This window comes from Crocuta crocuta, unplaced genomic scaffold, assembly GCF_008692635.1.
Source record: "Crocuta crocuta isolate KB4526 unplaced genomic scaffold, BGI_CrCroc_1.0 scaffold546, whole genome shotgun sequence".
Lineage (NCBI taxonomy): Eukaryota > Metazoa > Chordata > Mammalia > Carnivora > Hyaenidae > Crocuta > Crocuta crocuta.
In genome coordinates, this window is record NW_027527441.1 from 1,282,059 (window position 1) to 1,302,935 (window position 20,877).

A 20,877-nucleotide genomic window follows, 5' to 3' on the forward strand; every position below is an offset into this window, starting at 1 on the left:
ACAGGCTCCAGGTTTGGAGCTGTCAGCACAGAGCCTGATGGAAAGCTTGAACCCACAAACTGTGAGAACATGACCTGAGCAAAGTTGGATGCTAAATTGACTGAGCCACACAGGCACCCCTTCTTTTCAAATCATTCTTAAGCTTGCGATCATAATTTTTAGTTGCATTTAGCAGAAAAAATAAGAGGAATTATGTCTGCCCCATCTTCTCAAAAGCAAAAGTCTTATCCATCTTTTTTTTTTTTTGATTGAACAGAAGTTTTCGAACCTATATGAGACTCACTTTGAGTTGTCTTTGTCGTTTTTTAATATCAGAGTTCCTTCCTTTCTAGTGAATGTTTCTGCATTTCCCATGAACTAGCTAATAGTTTTCAGCAACCGCTTTTATAGCTTTTTTATTATTTTGTGTTATATTCTAAAGAATATTTTTTTGATGTTTTGTTATGAAGTGTTCAAATAAAATTCAACCCATAAACCTTTTTATTTCTCTACCTAGATAAACTTGTGTGATGTGAAATGGTTTTAATATTAGATTTTTGTGTGTTGTTTTTGCAAAGCCAGTTCAACAGCATAACAGGCTATTACTATTTGAATCACATATAAGTCATGGAAGCCAAAGTGAGACACTGTTTAAGGTGTGCACACTTGTGATCAGATGTTAAGTGCTTTTAATATGCTCTAAAATGTTATAGTTAATTAATTCAACAACTTGTTTGCTCTAAGTGGTGACAATATATGTAAGCTTAAGTCTAAGTGGTGCTTTCTGGGCCTCTTTGATTTTACATGACAAGTACATTCCTAAAATGTTAGGATTATTGACTAATGAACTATTAGAGTTGGAAAATCACTCTCAAATTTTGGTATATGTGTTTGGGCACAAGAGAATATACCTGGATTATGTAAAATCAAAATATTGACAGAGGATAGTTTTACATGGGACAAATAATGTCAGAAAATATGGAGAATACTATTTTGAACTTTTATGTTCTTACAAGAACATGCTACTCTGTATAAACAAAATCAGAAGATACTGTTTTTCTACTTTGTCTTGTCTTTTTTAAAAATATTTTTTAATGTTTATTGATTTATTTTGATAAATGAGGAGGCACAGAGAGAAAGGGAGAGAAAGAATTCCAAGGAGGCTCTGTGCTGTCAGTGCAGAGTCTAATGAAGGGCTCGATCTCACAAACTGTGAGATGATGATCTGAGCTGAAATCAAGAGTCTGATGCTTAACAGAACGAGCCACCCAGGTGCCCCTAATTTGTCTTGTCTTTAAGTATTGCTGTTAATCTCCCTTTTAAAAAAGGCTCAGGGGACATCTGGGTGGCTCAGTAGGTTAAACATTCAATCTTGATTTCAGCTCAGGTCATGATCTTATAGTTCCTGAGTTCAAGCCCTGTGTCAGGCTCTTCACTGACATTGGGATTCTGTTTCCCTCTCTCTCTGCCTCTCTCTCTCAAAATAAATAAACCTTAAAAAAATTATTTACAAAAAGGCTCAGAAAACTGAACTGTTGTATGTAACCTCAGCTTTTGTGATAATTTGATATCTTGTTATTTTGATGCTAACAAAATCCATTATTTCTGGTGCTTCCATCTGTTCAAAGCAAATAGGATTGATACTGAAGTGAGAGTTTGAGTATGTTGATGTCATTTACAAACAGTACTTATTTGTGACCTTATATAGGTGCCTTACAGCACATATTTTTCAAAAATGTGTCATTTTATGAGTCACTGTTTATTTGCTTTGAGTTATTAAAAAAATCTTACTCTGAATATAATTCCATGTGCACTCAATCATATCTTTTTATTTGTTCAATTATGCACTTACTCCCTCAAAAATATTTATTTCATGTCTAATTTGTATCAGTAAAGTGTTAGGCAATATAAATAGAGTAACATGATTCTGCTCTTACTAGACCCATTGTGCAACAGGAAAGACAAATATATAAGCAGAAATATAAAATAGAATGTAAGTTATGGGAATTTACAGTAAACTATTGGCTTTCTAACATGTAAATACTAAACAGTTTGTTGGGTGATTGTTGGTGAAATTTGCATATGTGTAATTACAGTTCATACATTTTGCTATTTGCATGTTTCAAATGTATCAATTGTAAACTACATTTTCCTTAAGAACTGTATATTTTTGTATGTACATATACAATTTGAAATACAAAAATTTAAACCAATAAAAATCAAAATGAAAACATTTAGAGCAGTTTGAAGTCAATTAGTGGAACAGGAAGGGGTTTTCCCTAAAAAATCTGGGCAATAAATCTTCCAATAGAAAAGGTTATATGATCCTATGCAGTTATTGGCACAGAGCTCTGGGTAATCCAATAATTGCAGATTATACTAAATACTTCTATGAGAAAGTAATTTTTTGTTATTAATATGAAAATGAACCCCTTCTTTTGTGAATAAACCCTAAATAATAACTCCATGAGAAGATGACACTTTCAGAGATGTTCAAAACATAAAATGAAAGTGATAGGAGAAAATTACCAGCTTTTTGCAAATAAAAATAAAAAGCTTTGTCCAGGTTCAATATAATGAAAAGCAAAATTAAGTAAGCAAGTGAAAACATGATTGAACTCCCTTCAAGGTTTTTCTGGCCTGCCCTAGGAGGTGAAACTTAGGTAACTGGAGAAAATTTGGTGATGTCTTTAACTACAGATACCCAAATCTACTTTTTGGTTAAAAGAGAAAATCAGAGAGCAAGAGTATGAAAGAAAAATAAAAAGAGTAAGTATCATATCTCTACCCCCAAAATGTACTTTTATAGAGTAGGAGCTAAAATAAATTATTATTATTATTATTATTATTTATTTAGTGTTTATTTTTGAGAGAGACAGAGCACAGCAGGGGAGGGGCAGAGAGAGAGAAGGAGGCACAGAATCTGAAACAGGCCCCAGGCTCTAAGCTTTCAGCACAGAGTTCAACGTGGGGCTTGAACTCGGGATCCTGGAGATCATGACCTGAGCCAAAGTCTGATGCTCAACCAACTGAGCCACCCAGGTGCCCCTAAAATAAATTTTTTTAATGAGCCTTCAAGGATTATTTAGATAAAGGTTTCTTTTTATATTTAGGTAGTAAAAACCAGGATATTTAGAAATTACCACTGAAAAATGTTATTACTGGTTAATTTTATTGGTCTTGTTCATTCTGTTTCTAAATATGTTGTTATATTGTTCATGGCAAATGCATTAATTGAAAAATATTTTATAGAAAATTACTAGTAAATTTTTTTCTGCAGGAAAAGTGGATGGACCTGTGCAGAGGTGAAGCCAATTCTGTAACATAAATCATTACATAAATCATCAGTGGCACCTTCGTATCTTGGAAGAGCAAATCCTGAATGTGTGAACAACTAACCACTACATTCTCTGATTGCCCTTCCTTAGGGAGTCTTCCCCTTAATGTTACTGGCGTGCTCAATGTGGCACCAAAATGGTAAATTTCTTAATGTGACCCATATGCCAAAAGTCTATTTAGTCTCTAGGTAAAAAAGTCTCTATTCTTGTTTTCCTTCATTTTACACTCCAGATCCATTCTCCACATTTTCTTTCCTTGCTCTGAACCTACGTCTGTTCCCCACATCTTCCAAGCTACCTCCTCATTTGTTTGCGGTAAGAGGGGTGGGATTTAGTCAGTCATGGGAAGTCATATATGTTTTCATCCCTGCTTACTCTCTGCTTTTTATACTGAAATACGGGCACTAGTAGTGTTCTTCTACATTCACAGCACCTCCAGCTCAGTCGGGGCTTCAGTCAAGCATGGAGCCTTGCTAGTGCTAGTCTCTGCTTAACGTAACTAACATCCCTTTGTCTTTCTCCCAAAGTACTTACTCCCTTTATGCAAGTCTCTCCATTTCAACGCTCTCACTAGAATTGATTCCTGCTGGGTTAATGACAAATATTTAACTTTCTCAATCATATTTGGCTGTTCACCGAAGACAGAAGAGTTTTTTTTTTTTTTTTAATATATATTTATTTATTTCTAGGAGAGAGAGAGAGAGAGAGGCAGCGTGAGCAGGGGAGGGTCAGAGAGAAAGGGAGACAAAGACTCTGAAACAGGCTCCAGGCTCCGAGCTGGCAGTCAGCACAGAGCCCGACGCGGGGCTCGAACCCACGAAGCGCGAGATCATGACCTAAGCGAAAGTCGGACGCTTAACCGACTAAGCCACCCAGGCTCCCCAAGACAGAAGAGTTTTTAACCTTCCCTACAGGACAAAAAGAATCTGGTAGAATAGGGAACACACAAGAATCAACATTCATTGAATGGTTACTATATATGAAGGGCCACTCCAAGCACTTCACCTATATAATTTTTTTTGGTCAAATAGCTGTATATAGTGGATGCTATTATAATTGTTAGTTTACAAGTGAGGGGGTGAACAACAAAAGTATTAACAACTTGACAAGGGTGGTAAACTTGGTGAGTGCTAGAGTCAGGCAGTTGAGAATCAGGCACTTAATTTTTGTGCCATGTTACTTCTAACGTAAGTGATTGAACATCTTAGCAAGATGTAGTAATCTATATTTCTGCCAACAGATTTTTTTCTAAGTATTGGACCTCTCATTGCTGAACCACCTCTCTGGCGACACTAAATAGGACTTGAGAGAGATAAAACTCTTACTTGAATTGACACATGTCCTGTAACGGACTTCACTAGCATTGTGAACTGTGGCTAGCAGAACACATAACTCATTTATTATATTTGCATGCCCAATTGCCCCCTTCTCTACTACTCCAATTACTCTTCAGGGGACAGGGATTATCTCTGTATTGTTCACTGTTGTATTCTTTTTTTAAAAAATGTCTATGTTGAGAGAGAGAAAGAGAATGCAAGCAGGGGAAGAGTAGAGAAAGAAGGGAGAGAGAATCCCAAGTAGTTTTGGTTCTGTCAGCCCAGAGCCTGATGTGAGGCTGGACCTCATGAACCATGAGATAATGGCCTGAGCCGAAATCAAGAGTCGCATGCTTAACTGACTGAGCCACCCAGGTACCTTCACTATTGTATTCTTAGTGACGTGTAAAGTGTCTGGCACATTTTATGCACTAAATAGATATTTACTAATTAAATGAATAAACAAATAAATGTACAAGTTTATATATCTTTGGGTCCTCACAATGTCTTAATTATAAAAAAAGAAAAACAAATTACAGAGTTGCTAAGCTAATAGAAGTGCTACAACTTTTAGAGGTTAGCTCAATTTTCCAAAATTGATAGATACTAATGCAAGAGATTTTCTCATTAACTCCTGTGATAGGTAGAAACTTTATTCATCAATCATGGCTAATAATTTTTAACATTTTTTTTTGCATTTTAAGAAGAAAATATAGATTAGAATGAAATACTTTCTTGAACTTTTTTCTTACAACAGAAATTTTTCAACTATATAAAAGTTGAAAGAATTATACAGGAAATTGATATACTAAAACTGATTTCACAATGAATATTTTGCTATGTTTTTCTTATCAAAAAACTCTCCTTCTCTCTAGTCTTTCCCCCCCCTACTCTCTCTCTCTCTCTTTTTAATATTTTATTTATTTCTGAGAGAGAGAGAACGAGACAGCGTGAGCTGTGGAAGGGTCAGAGAGAGAGAGGGACACAGAATCCAAAACAGGCTCCAGGCTCTGAGCTAGCTGTCAGCACAGAGCTCGAGGCGGGGCTCAAACCCAAGAACCATGAGTTCATGACTTGAGCTGAAATCGACTTCACTTAACAGACTGAGCCACCCAGGCACCCAATCTTTTTAGTATATATAATAGTAGATTGCTGGTATCATTGAATGATACCCCTAACAACTTTGGGGTACTTGTCATTAACTGGAGTTCAATATATGTTTACATTTTTAGATAAAATTAAAAAATAAAGTAAACTAGCTTCACAAGTGAATTCTACAGACATTTAAATAAGAGTTAATACCTATCCTTCTCAAATTCTTTGAAAAAATAGAAAAGGAAAGAAAGCTTCCAAACTCATTCTACAAAGCTAGCATTACCCCAATATCAAAAGCAGATAAAGACACCACAAAAAAAGAAAGACAAGAAAGCATCCTATCTCTGATAAACTTAGATGAAAAAATCCTCAGGGGAATATTAGCAAACTGAATCACACAATATATTTAAAAAATCATTCACCATAATCAAATGAGATTTATTCCAGGAACACACAACAGTTCAATATTTATAAATCAATGTGATATATCACATTAATGAGAGAAAGGATAAAAACCACATGATCATTTCAATAGATGTAGAAAAAGCACCTGATGAAGTAAAATATCCATTCACAATAGAAAAAAAAGAAATCTCAACAAAGAATGTTGAGAGGAAACATACCTCAATATAGTAAAGGCTGTATCTGAAAAACTACAGCTAGTATCGTATTCAATGGTGAAAAAGTGAGAGCTTTTCCTCTAAGATCAGGAACAAGACAATGATACCCACTCTCACCATTTGTATTCAATATAGTACTGGAAGTCCTCACTACAGCAATTGGACAAAAAAAGAAGTAAAAGGCATCTAGATTTGGTAAGGAAGAAGTAAAGCTTTCACTCTTCACAGAAAGTATGATACTTTGCACTGAAAACTCTCAAAGACTTCACCCAAAAAACCCTAGAATGGATAAATGAACTCAGTAAAGTTGCAGGATACCAAATTAATATACAGAAATCTGTTGCATTTCTTTACTCTAACCATGAAATAATAGGAAGAAAAATTAAGAACACAAGCCCATTTACAATTGCATCAAAAATAATAAAATACCTAGGAATACACTTCACCATGAAGGTGAACGACCCATGCTCTGAAAACTATAAAACATTGATGAAAGAAATTGAAGATGACACAAAGAAATGGAAAAATATTCTATGCTCATAGTTTGAAGGAAAAATATTGTTAAAATGTTCATATAACCTAAAGCAATCTGTAGATTTAATACAATCCCTATCAAAATACTAAAAATAAAATAAAAGGCAATGTACAGATATCAAGTGTCTTATTTGACAAGTTTTGACAAATCCATGTAACTAAGTAACCCACCATCAATTCAAGATATAATACAATATCATTGCCCCAGAAAATTCTCTTAATGACCCTTCTCTTGCAATCTCCACCTTCACCCACTTCCAGAGACATATATATATATACATATATATATGTATTTATATGTATATAAATATACATATGTATATTTAAATTAAATTTAAATATTTAAATTTATATATATGTATATATAAATATACATATGTATATATATACATATATACATATATATGTATATATATACATATATAATATATATTTTTTTAATTTTTAATGCTTTATTCATTTTTTGAGAGAGACAGAGCACGAGCAGGGGAGGGGCAGAGAAAGAGGGAGACACAGAATCTGAAGCAGGCTCCAGGCTCTGAGCTGTCAGCACAGAGCCCAATATGGGGCTCAAACCCACAAACCATAAGACCAACCTGAGATGAAGTCAGACACTAACCGATTAAGCCACCCAGGCGCCCCAGAGTGATTGATGTATTTCTTCCCAGTAGAGTTTAGTTGTGCATATCCTAGTTTGTCTCAATAGCCATTCTCAGTATTTCCAAATCAGAGTGTTATTTTTCCTGATGGGAATGTTACCTGTTCAAACAATACAAGCCTTCCATTGCCTTCTCTTTTTCATAGAGTCTCTGACTTTCAATCTTTCTAATGGAGGTTCCAGAGTGTATTTACTGGTTTCAGAGAGCCGTTTCCCAACTAATACTGAGGTTTGTTAAATAAATATTTTAAAATAAACAACTTGGTCACCTAAACACCACTGATCATGCATGCTCAAGAGTAAACATCCACCAAAGCAGAATCGCAGAGCTAATATATAGTGTGTTAATATATTTTTTCTTCGTGTCAAAGAATATCTGTTAATTGACAAACTTTGAGACCATTTCTATAGGCACAAAATGACCATAATACCTTTGTTCATTTTGACTAGCTTAATTACTGATATATATTTTCATATGTGATGGTTCAATCATTCCTGTTGATGTCATGTTGCTATGGAAAGTAATGTTATTTAAATAAATTGACATTCTAGCCATTTTACAATTGCCTGATTTATAGAGAGACCAATTAAATATTTTAGTTAAAGATGAGTCATTAGGTACAGACCACTAGTTTAGTGAGTAGGGTAGCAGGATGGGGTGAGATAGAAACGATGGTGGGACCTAGTAATAGTGGGGATAGGATAAATGTGTTTAAGATTTCCTTAAAAAATATTTGACTTGGGGTGCCTGAGGGGCTCAGTTGGTTGGGCAGCTGACTTCAACTCAGGTCATGATCTTACAGTTTATGAGTTCAAGTCCCACATAGGGCTCTGCACTGACAGCTCAGAGCCTGGAGCCTGCTTCGCATTCTGTGTCCCCTTCTCTCTCTGCCCCTCCTCAGCTTGCACTCTGTCTCTCTTTCTGTCTCTCGAAAGAAAGAAAGAAAGAAAGAAAGAAAGAAAGAAAGAAAGAAAGAAAGAAAGAAAGAAAGATAGAAAGAAAGAGGAAAATAATTGACTTGGGGAAAAATTATGGCAATAGATACATAGCTCCTAAACTCTCTACTTACTAACATTGTTTTGTTTTACTTTATTCCATGTATCAATGTTTTAAAAATGGGAAGTAGTCCTGGATGAATCTTGGTTAGCCATAGCATTATCTCAATAGAGACTCAAGAGAAAGTACAACACTGGGATGGCAAATTTGTGTCACACATTCTCCATGCTTAATGAAACGTATTTTTTATTCATCAGACAACTGGGACCCTCACAAGCCTTCTCTTCAACACTGGACCCTCACAAGATTTCTCTTCATAGTGTTCCCAAAAGACAAAATCAATTAGTTGACATCAACGTTTTGCATTTACAAGAACAGGAAGAAAGAGAAGGAGAAGAAGGAGAAGCAGAATATAGTCATATTATGACTATTATAGAAAATAGTCATCTTTGACTTAGATGTCTAGCAACATTGAGACTAAAGGAATAGCCTCAGGAAGACTATTGTGGAATAATTGTGAAGAATGAGACTCAAACATGGCACTAACTTGATTCAGGAGCAGCTAGAACTTGCTATGATGTGAACCAAGATCAAGTTGGGTTAGGAATAATAAAATTTAAATAGTGGAGCTGGGATCTAAGATGATATGAGAGTTGGCTACTAGTTCTTTGTTTCGGTGGTAGTCACCAATATAGAAAACTTGAAAGGCCCGAAGGTTTTAGCAGCCATTTTGATTTTCCACATCAGGGTCATTGTAATACCCGGGAACTCTTGGAGACGTGCTGGGTAGGACAGCAAGAGTTACATGACCCACAGATTTGCGGCTTGGCTATGGCTACAGAATAGAATAGTCCCTGAGAGACACAGTGGTTTTACCTGGGAGGAGCCTTCTTTCATTCCCTGTCCTAACCTTCAAGTTACTAAAACAAAAACCTTGGTTTCTTACATCTCCAACCAAGAGATATAAGAAAGTATTATCTCTTGGTTAATAGAGATTGGCTGCTTTGATTAAATTCTAAGCAGGTTTGAACAAAACATGACATAATTTCTAACCTGTGGATGGCTGTAGCACCAGAACCATACTGACAGTTCGCAATGCTACACAAATATATTCGATACTAGGTAGGTACTCTTTCATTACTGCTACTTTTAATGAAACTAGTTATTTTTCACTTGCCTAGTTTCGTAAGCAATACCTCTTTCTAGACAAGTTCTGGCTGTGATCAGCAGTCAGAAACATAGAAGAACTATAATTTTATATACTCTTTTCCTACCCTCTTCACCCACATCCTACATCCCTTCTCATTTTTTTCTTTTGGACATAAAGCAATTATATAACCACCACCTATGTGTCTAATTTGATAAACATAGGAAAAGAGGAGAAATAAAATTATAATCTGGCTATTAAGAGAAGTAGTACCTTTTATACCTCCACATTGACTGAGACTACAAGGGGAATATTGCCATTAAGATTTAAATTAACTAGTGTGTGTGGGCATGCAGTGTATAAATTTTATATATTTGAATTACTTTTAACAATGTCTTAATTTATTTTGAAGTGGCAAATTACAGTGGTTGGTAAGAGGTGGAAATTCTTTCCATAAGCAACTTATTGGAAAACATTATGTCGGATCACTGTCATGAATCCTTATATCTGAAAATAAAATTCACTACAAACATTTCTGGTGGGAGCAGGGTGGGGGGTGAGCTCTGATGGGGATGCTGACTCTCAATTGCAGTCAACATAGTCTTTTCTCACGTACTCAACAGCAAGACAACTGCTGACATTTCTCAGTTTCCAATTAACTCAAATGTATCTTCCTTGAAGATAAAAATACTTCTTTCCAAAAACTGCTTTTCAAATATTTGATAAAATTTCTGTGGGTAAGCAAACATTACATGGGATGAGATAGAGTGAGAAAAACAATTAGTCACAAAATGCCACGAATTGAGATTGGAACTCTAACAAATCATTCGCATTATAGTTCAGGTAGCTTAAAACCCACACAATACTTTTCACGACATGAAGCTGTCTAATTTAGACATTCGTGTTTGCAAAATTGGGCAGAGGTGAAGGTGTGATTAAAATTAGCAAGTTAGAATTTAATTTATGGACATTTCAGGAAAAATGTTTTTTAAATATTTTTGCTTCCAACTAGTTAATTTACATATCTTCTCAATTCTATTTACATATCTTCTCAATGCTAAGAATGACAATATGGAAGAAATGAAGTTTCAGTGGTCTAACAATTGAGAAATGTGGATTCTAGTGCTGAATGTGACACCAGCAGTCTAACAGGGTAAAGAGGTAAGAAGCTTGAATCTTCTTTTTCTCATCAGGACAATATGAAAGTTGGATGTGATGGCCTCTAAAGTCATTGGAGACTTTGATTCATTAACTCCAGGTGTAAGACCAGGAATGTCATTTTTAAAAAAGTACTTCCAAGTAGCTAAATCTGGGCCCATTGGTCAAATTTTTTTCTCTTTCCCATATTTGATGAGTTATGATCTGAATTTTTGAGAAAGTAAAGGCTCTATACTACAGACGGAATTTTACACCGCCCAAATTCATATGTTGAACCTTAAGTCCAATGTCACTTTTTGGAAATAATGCTTCTTAGGAGGAATTAAGGTTCATTGAGGTTTAGATATGGGGTACTGATAAGGCTGGTACCTTTATAAAAAGGAAGAAGAGACACTAGAACTCTTTCTCTCCACCATGAGAACCCAGCAAGAAGCCTGCTCTTTGAGAGCTCTCATCAGGAACTGAGTTGGCTGGCATCTTCAGCTTGAAATTCCCAGCCTCTACAATTAACTTCTGTTGTTTAAACCTATGATACTTCCTGTGACAGCCCTAGTTAATTAGTACACTCAGCAAGTATTTGACAGATGATAGGAGTGAGAGAGGCTGAAACTGTAACAAAGAACCCTCAGATCTCAGAGGCTTAACACAATAAAGTGGATTATTTACTTGCATAATATCCCAAGGGATGGAAGGATGAAATGTTCCGTTCAGTTATTCAAGGACCCCAAACCCTTTGGTATGAGGCCATCATCCTTGACAAATTTCCTTCCTGGTCATAGCAAAAGGATGGCCTTATTGTTTTAATTGTTCAAGTCTGGAAGTGACACACATCATGTTCACCAGTATTCAATTGGACAACAATAGCTAAATGGCCCAACTCAACCTAGATACAGAAAACTGAGAAATGTAGTTTTTCTCTGTTTCTAGGGAAAAATAAAATGATTCAGTAAATATTTACAATTTTATCTGCCTTGGAATAGATACACGAAAAGCTTACCCATTTTTTTTTCTAAATAGAACAAAAATACAAGCATTAAGGTAACATTACTAAACCTATTTGAAAAACTTCTCAGATTGCCTTATATTCTAATTTAATCTATTTTGGCTCTCGTAGATATTTCTCCTAGGACATAGAGTGTCAGATGGATACTAATTTTGATTAAGTAATAGTATCCTTTTCCTCCGTAGTAGGCAGAATATTGCTCCCCCCCTCCACAAAGATATTCACATCCTTATCACTAGAACCTATAAATATGTCACCTTACATGGCAAAAGGAAAATAAACTTTAACATGAAATGAAGATTATACTGGGTTATGTGAGTGAGTCCAGTGTAATCACATGGGCTCTTAAAGTAGGAGACAGAATAGTTGGTCAGAGAGATGGAGGAGGAGAGTAACAGAGAAGATTCAGTGAATAAGAGGAAGTCAACTCACCATTACTGGCTTTAAAGAACGTGGAAGGAGCCATAAGCCCAGGTATAAAGGCAACTTCTAGAAAAGCTGGAAATCACCTTTAATTGACAGCCAACAAGGAAATCGGGACCTAGGTCCTACACATGCAAGAAACTTAATTCTGCCAATAACCTGAAAAGCCAAGAAAATGGACTATCTCCTAGAGCCTCCAGAAAGAAACAGCCCCCCTGACATCTTGATTTTCACCCAATAAGACCCATGCTAAACTTCTAACCTATATAACAATAAGACAGTAAATGTGTGTTGATTTGAACTGCCTAAGTTTATGGTAATTTGTTATGGCTGTAATAGAAAACAAACACACTCCCTCAGCATACATATTCCTTTTCTTCTTGTCAACTAACAAGCATCAAGGTTCCTGCAGTTCCAGGAAAAAAGAAAATAAAACCCTGAAAATCTTTGCCACAGTAAATTATTAATAACATCATGCTATGAATGTCATGATAGTATATGTATTTTAAAACGAAACTTCCTAGAAATGATAAAGCACATCCAAAATAAAAATTATGGTCACAATTATGATCAGACTCATTTATGGTCAAATATTTTTATAAAAGCTAGGTGGGGCTACCTTCTCAGTAGTTCTCCAAATATATTTCTATAAGAATGTCTATACTTTGAGCATAGGACTAATAGAAGCATGCATTCTAAAAAGATACATTTAACACCTAGGTTAGAATGAGAAATAAGAGTAGAGAATGTGAAAATGATCACATGTCAGAAGTAATTGAGAGGATGTGAGGTCTCAGGGAAAGACTTAGTGGGATAGGGTATCTATATTCAATTTTTTTCCCTATTACTTCAGAAGTTGTATTTGAGAGGTACATATAAAATGAATTAATGATAAGATTTATGAGAATAATATTTGCCTATATGTGTTAGCACAGCTTTCCCCAGACATATCTGTCTTCAGATTGTCATGTGACTCTCCTTTCTACTCAGATAGATTTTAGGATATTTGATATTATGTCCCAGAAAAAGGGTGATAGGGGATAAGCTAAAAATGGAGATTCAAGGGCTCAGCTTCTGGGCATCAAATAAGATTTTAAGAAATGTGGAAAAGATAATAATTTTGAGCAAAAGCTTCTGAACTTCAAAAGCACTGATTTAGCAGTATCAAGATCCAAACCTACAAGAGATTCACAGCCTGGAAAGGCTGAAGGAGATTAGCAAAACACACATGGGTTCCAAGAGTACAAATAATTTTAAGAACTGGAGAAGAAAATAAATGATAAGATGAGATGTAAAGCAGAGACTCCTGGGTTTAGGATGAAGGAGCAAAGAGGGCAGAATGAATCACCATACAGAGGCATCCCCGCCTTTTAAACAAATGTGGGCCATTCGATGCCCTTCTGAGAGCATGTGGGAATAGATTCAACATCCACTATTTTCTAGTCTTCATGTAATTAAGCATTAGAACCCACCTATTGCAAAGAGTTTTGATAATCTGCCTCCGTTTTGGCATCTACTCTCTGTCATGAAAAACAATAATCTTATTTCTCATTGACCATCTAAGAGGGATTATGCGTATGTGAGAAACTTTATTTTTTTCCAACATCGTTCAACTTGTATTTCATATATTTTATAAACTCATCACAAAGACACATCCAACAGTTAGGATAATCCAGTAATGGAAAGTGAAAAGCCATGGAATGCCTTGGTATTAAACATCTCTTAGTAGGAGCTAGATATAATATCAAAGATGCCATGTGGGGTGATACCAAGAATTTATCTGTGTTTCATAATGTTTGGTGGAATGCCAGCACTTCTCAAGTTATTGAAATGTGCCCCATTTAAAATGAGTATAATAATTATATGCATTTGAGAAATACTCAGTTATTGTAGGATTTTACAAAACCTTTGATATCCTAATATATTCTGTAAATCTTTGGAAGAGAAAAGCAGTACACAGAATGTCCAAAACTTAATTAATCATAGAAACTCTTTGATTTACTCTTTATTTTTAGAAAAATATCTATTCTTAACCTGCAGACATTATTATTTTTTTAACAGCCAGGAAATTGTGGACCAAATGGCCACTAAGTTCCACTAAGCTCTGAGATTCCCTGATTCTTTGGTCATACATTTTTCTTGAGCTTAAGAAAACAAAAGTGGGGCACCTGGGTGGCTCAGTCCGTTAAGCGTCCGACTTCAGCTAAGGTCATGATCTCATGGCTTGTGGGTTCGAGCCCCACGTAGGACTCTGTGCTGACAGCCAGCTCAGAGCCTGGAGCCTGTTTCAGATTCTGTGTCTCCCTCTCTCTCTGACCCTCCTCTGCTCACGCGGTCTCTCTCTCTCAGAAATAAAGATAACATTAAAAAAATTTTTAAAAGAAAACAAAAGGGAATGAAACATATCAGAGTAGCATAGATAACTCAGAAAAATACATTCGAATATATAAGATTTTAATATATCAAAGCTGGAAATTCAAAAGAAGGAAACTCAATTTATACTGCCTAACAATTTCATTGGCTCTGTAGGAGAAAAATCAGTTTGCTTTATAGAACATAGTAGTTGGAGTAAAGAATAAACTACTGTAACAAACAGTCCCACTACTCCAACAAAAATAAAACAATCAGTTAAGGAATCAAGGACTCACAATTTTCCCATTGTCCGTCTCCTGGAATTTGTTCTTATTTGATTGGACAAAGCTTGGAGTATTAATATTCTTACATTCCTATCTGCTAGTTCATGGAAAGGGAGAAGGACACACGTGAGGAAGAATGCATTCACAGACACAGGGAGTTTGGATATGGGACCCATCACCTCTACCCATCATCCATTGGTAATGACTTAGTCACATGGACAAAGCTGATGCAAAGCACACTTAGAAATGGATTCTCTAGTTGAAAAGCTATGTGTTTGCTACAATTATGCACACATATGGGTGGATATGGGTATACAAATAACAGTTTCCAACACACACATATCAAAATATTTTTAAGTAGTCCAAAGAATTAGCAACACACACACACACACACACACACACACACTTTTAAATACTTTTTAAAAAAATTTAAAAACATTTCTTTATTATTGAGAGACAGAGCATGAGCTGGGGAGGGGCAGAAAGAGGGAGACACGGAATCCAAAGGAGGCTCCAGGCTCTGAGCTGTCAGCACAGAGCCCTACACAGTACTCGAACTCACAAACCGTGAGATCATAACCTGAGCTGTAGTGGGACGCTTAACAGACTGAGCCACCCAGGTGCCCCACACATTTTTAAAATTAGAAAAAATATGTGATGATCAACCTGATCTTTAAATGGGGGGGGAGGGGAGGAAAGGACAATTTTTCAGTATAAAAGTAATGAAACATTGCAAATGAGAGCATTGTTTTTTTAGAATTCCTTAATGCTCTAATATATTTTTGGTTATTCTTCATTCTTGTTCCTAAATTTATTTTTCTTTTCTTATTTATTTAATACTATGATAAAGTAAAATCTTTACTTCTAAATATTTGCTAACATATTTTTTGTCAATTATGTGATTGATATGTCTTTTCAGAAATATACATAAAACCATACATTTTCTTTTCAAGACATAAACATTCTCTATGTACTCCTTAAATTGAATTTGCTAATATTTTCATTCAATTTGTCTATCTTTCTCTGTTTTGTTTTTTGTTATGCCTGATAATTCTGAAAGAGGTGTTTTTAAAACTACCAATATAATAATATTTTATGATGATATAAAAATTGATGACATTCTTTTTCTATTTAGTAGGGTCAACTCGAGAAACAGAAACTGTGTCAGGTATTTCAAGTTGGGCAAGATTGAATAAGACTAATTGGGTAGCGACACAACTATCAGAAAGAACAAAAGTCGGGTCATCGCTAATAACCTCTCAGCCGGTTGCTGGTTCACAGAAGCTTGAGAAAATTCACTAACTTCACCAAACCCTTAGTATTGACCATAGATTCCTCCAGGACTAAAGCAGGTGTTTCATAAGAAAGTGTAGAAAGGCCACGGAAATTCTCATGCTTTTAAAGCTGAACAGAAACAATGTGACTTCAACTTCCTTCTTCCTTTCAAACCTTTTCTGTTTCTTGGAAGGAAAGTCTCTGACGACTGCCTATACAAGTCAGAGGAGATCCTAAAGGAAAGAGAATTCTGGAGAGTTATAAATAAATAGGGAACCTGTCACATTGTGACTACATTTCTATTAGTTTTAAAACCTATTTAGTTGCTATGTGGTTTTAGGCATACAGTTTTAAATATATTTTATATTCTTCAGAAATTCTTCTCTGATTATGGCATCGTTTTCTCTTCATTCTCTTTGGAGCATTTAACCATAGATTTAGTCTCATGTGATTTTAACATGATCATCTTGAATTCCTCTTCCTTCCTTCCATCCTTTTTTTGCATTTGCCTAGGATCTCTTTGGATACCTACTTTAAAAAGAATTTTTGTTTTGAAAAAGCTTCACATTTACACAAGAGTTGCAAAGATAGAAGAGAGTTCATGTATATCCTTTCCCAGATTCCCATAATGTCAATATATTATGGATTATGGCATATTTAATGAAACTAAAAAAAATTAACACTGTCACAGTACTTAACTAAACTAGAATCTTTATTTGGATTTTATCACTTTTCCATCACATATCCTCTTTATGTTCCAAGATCCAATCCAGGTTACCATGCTACACTTAATTATTAGGTGTCCTCATAGACCAATGAAATAGAAGAGAGAACCCAGAATTAGACCCACAAATGTATGGTCAACTAATCTTTGACAAAGCAAGAAAGAATATCCAATGGAAAAACGAGTCTCTTTAACAAATGGTGCTGGGAGAACTGGACAGCAAAATGCAGAAGAATGAAACTAGACCACTTTCTCACACCATACCCAAAAATAAATTCAAAATGTATGAAGAACCTGAATGTGAGACAGGAAACCATCAAAACCCTACAGGAGAAAGCAGGAAACAAACTCCTTGACTTCAACTGTATCAATTTCTTACTCGACACATCCCCACAAAGGCAAAGGAATCAAGAGCAAAAATGAACTATTGGGACTTCATCAATATAAAAATCTTCTGCATGGAAAAGGAAACAATCAAGAGAATAGGCAACAGACGGAATGGGAAAAGATAGTTACAAATGACCGATCAGATAAAGGGCTAGTATCCAAAATCTATAAGGACCAAACTTCACACCTGAAAAACAAATAACACAGTGAAGAAATGGGCAGAAGCCATGAACAGACACTTCTCCAAAGAAAACATCCAGATGGCCAACAGACACAGGAAACGATGCTCAGTGTCACTCATCATCAGATAAATGCAAATCAAAACCACACTGAGATACCACCTCACACCAGTGAGAGTGGCTAAAATGAGCAAATCAGTAGACTATAGATGCCTGTGAGGATATGGAGCAACAGGAACCCTCTTGCACTGTTGGTGGGAATGCAAACTGGTGCAGCCTCTCTGGAAAACAGTGTGGAGGTTCCTTAAAAAATTAACAATAGAACTACACTATTACCTAGCAATAGCACTGGTAGGAATTTACCCCAGAGATACAGGAGTGCTAATGCATAGAGGCACGTGTACCCCAATGTTCATAACAGCACTCCCAACAATACCCAAATTATGGAAAGTGTCTAAATGTCCATCAACTGATGAATGGATAAAGATGTGGTTTATATATACAATGGAATACTACATGGCAATGTGGAAGAATGAAATCTGGCCATTTGCAGCAACATGGGTGGAACTGGAGGGTATTATGTTAAGTGAAATAAGTCAGACCAAGAAAGACAGACACCATATGTTTTCACTCATATGTGGATCTTGAGAAACTTAGCAGAGACCATGGGGAAAGGGAAGAGGAGAAAAAAAGTTACAGAGAGGGAGGGAGGTAAACCAGAAGATACTCTTAAATACTGAGAACAGACTGAGGGTTGATGGGGGGGGATGGAGTAGAGGGGAAAGTCGGTGAGGGGCATTGAGGAGGGCACTTTTTTGGGATGAGCACTGGGTGTTGTATGAAAAATAATTTGACAATAAATTATATTTTAAAAAATAAATTAAAATTCTGTTATTTTAAGAGGTATAAAAAATTATCAGGTATCTTTACTCTCCAATCTGTGACATGTTTCCAGTTTTTCCATGTCATTTATGACCTTGCAACTTTTGAGGAGTACTGGTCAGGCATTTTTAAAATGTCCCTCAATTTTTGTTTGTCTGATATTCTCTCAAGATTTTACTGGACTTACTGATTTTTAGAAAGAATACCACAGAGATTAAATGTCATTCTCATCACATCATATCAGGAAGTTCATGACATCCACACAATTTATTATTGATGATGTTACCATCAGTTAAGATGGTGTCTGCCTGATTTCTGCACTATGAAGTTACTTTTTCCCATTCCATATTCTGTCCATTATATTTTCATTGCTAAACCTAGTTCACGCTTAAGAGAAAGGAAATTAAACTCTTCATTGAGAAGGGAAGAATAACAAAGAATTTGTAGATATGTAATAAAACTCTTACAATAATTAGTAATTTGGGGCAGTTACACCGGGGCTAGGCAAATATTCTGTTTCTCTTTTACTTTTACCCAAAAATTTTGGCATTCATTGTTGATATTGATAGGGTGTTCTAATTGTGATTTTCTATTTCTCTCAATGTTTCTGCATTAATTGTTTGGAAATAATCCACAAGCAAGATTTGTTCCGTCTCTTCCAGTTATTTGAACAATTATTTATTTATATTTGTACATACCCGTCAACATTTAATTTATCCTTTGAGTTCTAATCCAATATTAGATTTATTTATTCTGTTGCTCAAATCAGTCTAGCTTTGACCATTGATAGCTCTTTCAAATAAGCTCTTATGCCCTTTTGATATTCTCCCTCCCTTTTATTCAGCACTTTCTTACTTTCTGGAACTACAAAACATCTCCAGGCTTATTCTCCTTGTTCCAAGCCTAGAATAATCTATTTCTCTAAGGAGTGCTGGCTTATTCTATTGGGAAATGGCAATTAGTAACCAATATCTGGACCCTGGTTATGTTCATTACTATTGGACATCTCAGTGGACCTAAATAGAAAATATGTATATGTATACTAACCCTTGTATAATTTCCCTTCCTGTTTCCCTCCCTCTTTTTTTTCCTACCTCCCTCTTTCCCGCTCTCTCCATGTGTGTGTATGTGTGTGTTAAAATAAACAAGAATTTATACTAATATGTCCAATTTTACTGCAACATCATTTCAACATGTGAATTTTGGAAGGACAAAATTCAACCTATAATACAAGAGAAATATGAAGAAATCAATAGCGCTTTAAAATTTTGGTCGTAATAATGACATAGAGAAAAATTATTCCTTTAAAAATAACAAAAAATATAAAATATTAGGAATAAACAAGAAGTAACATAACTGACCTAAATAAAAAATAATTAAAAACTTACCAAGGTATACAATTGTTTCAATTATTTGAAGGAAATATTTTGTTTTTGAGTAGATTGTTTCTAATTCATCCAACACTGCTATCTAAATGAATGCAATAGTAATGGGTTGAATTGTGTCTCCCCCAAATTATGTCCAAGTACTAATTCCTGTTGCCTGTGACTGTGACCTTATTTGGGTATAAGGTGTTTAAAGATACAATTAAATTAGGGATCTTATGATGAGATCATTCTGAGCAGCCTAAATCCAATGACTGGTGTGTTTATGAGAGAAAGGTGGAGATTGGACACACAAAGACAGGGAGAGGGGCAAGCAGGGAAATCCTTGTGAAGATGGAGATGAGGATCAGAAAAATACTTCTACAAGCTCAGGAACACCAAATACTGGTAGAACCACCAGAAAGTTAGGATAGAGGCATGGGAGGAATTCTCTCTCAGATACTGTGTAAGGAAACAACCCTGCTGACAATTTTTTCTAGGAATTCTGGAATTTGGAACTGTAAGATAATAAATTGCTGTTGTCCTAAATCACCAAGGTTGTGGTAGTTTCTTACAGCAGCCCAAGGAAACTAATATAGTAATTAGAATATACACAGAATTAGATGAATTGGATATAATTATATTAAATTTATGTAAGAATAAATTCCCAAGAACAATAAATATTATTATGAAAAAGGAGTATCATAAAGCACCACATGTTTTACAAGATATTATAAAGTATTATAAAGCACTTGTCATTAAATAATTACAAAATAATTATGGTTATGACATAGGTATTTTTCATAGTACATGAAATTGAAACAGACCCAGAATATATGAAAAGTATATGTCTAAGGTCCTAACTGGGTTCAGAGACAAAGGTAAATAATTCACAGATAATGCTGGCACAACAGATTTTTATCTGGAGAAGAGAATATTTGGACTCCTACCAAAACTATGCCAAAAATTAAATACAGATGTAGTAAAGATTGAAGTTTTTTAAATTTCTGAAACAAAGAACTCTGATATTACATGTAAAATCTATGACATTGAGGGAAATAAGACAAAAATTCCAGCAGCTATCAAAGAAAATATTGACATATTTGAAGATGAAAGTTTAAAACAAATAAAAACTTTTGTAGATCTGTAGACATTTGAAACA

General features: G+C 35.2%; 1 long non-coding RNA gene across 1 annotated transcript in view; it reads left to right on the forward strand.

Moving 5' to 3' along the window:
- Positions 1-10,752: 10,752 nt before the first annotated feature.
- Positions 10,753-20,877, forward strand: part of LOC144228960 (uncharacterized) — a 32,026-nt gene continuing 21,901 nt past the window's right edge. Inside the window, exon 1 of the long non-coding RNA XR_013334311.1 lies at positions 10,753-10,845. This is a non-coding gene — a long non-coding RNA (uncharacterized LOC144228960). The remainder of the gene's footprint in view (positions 10,846-20,877) is intronic.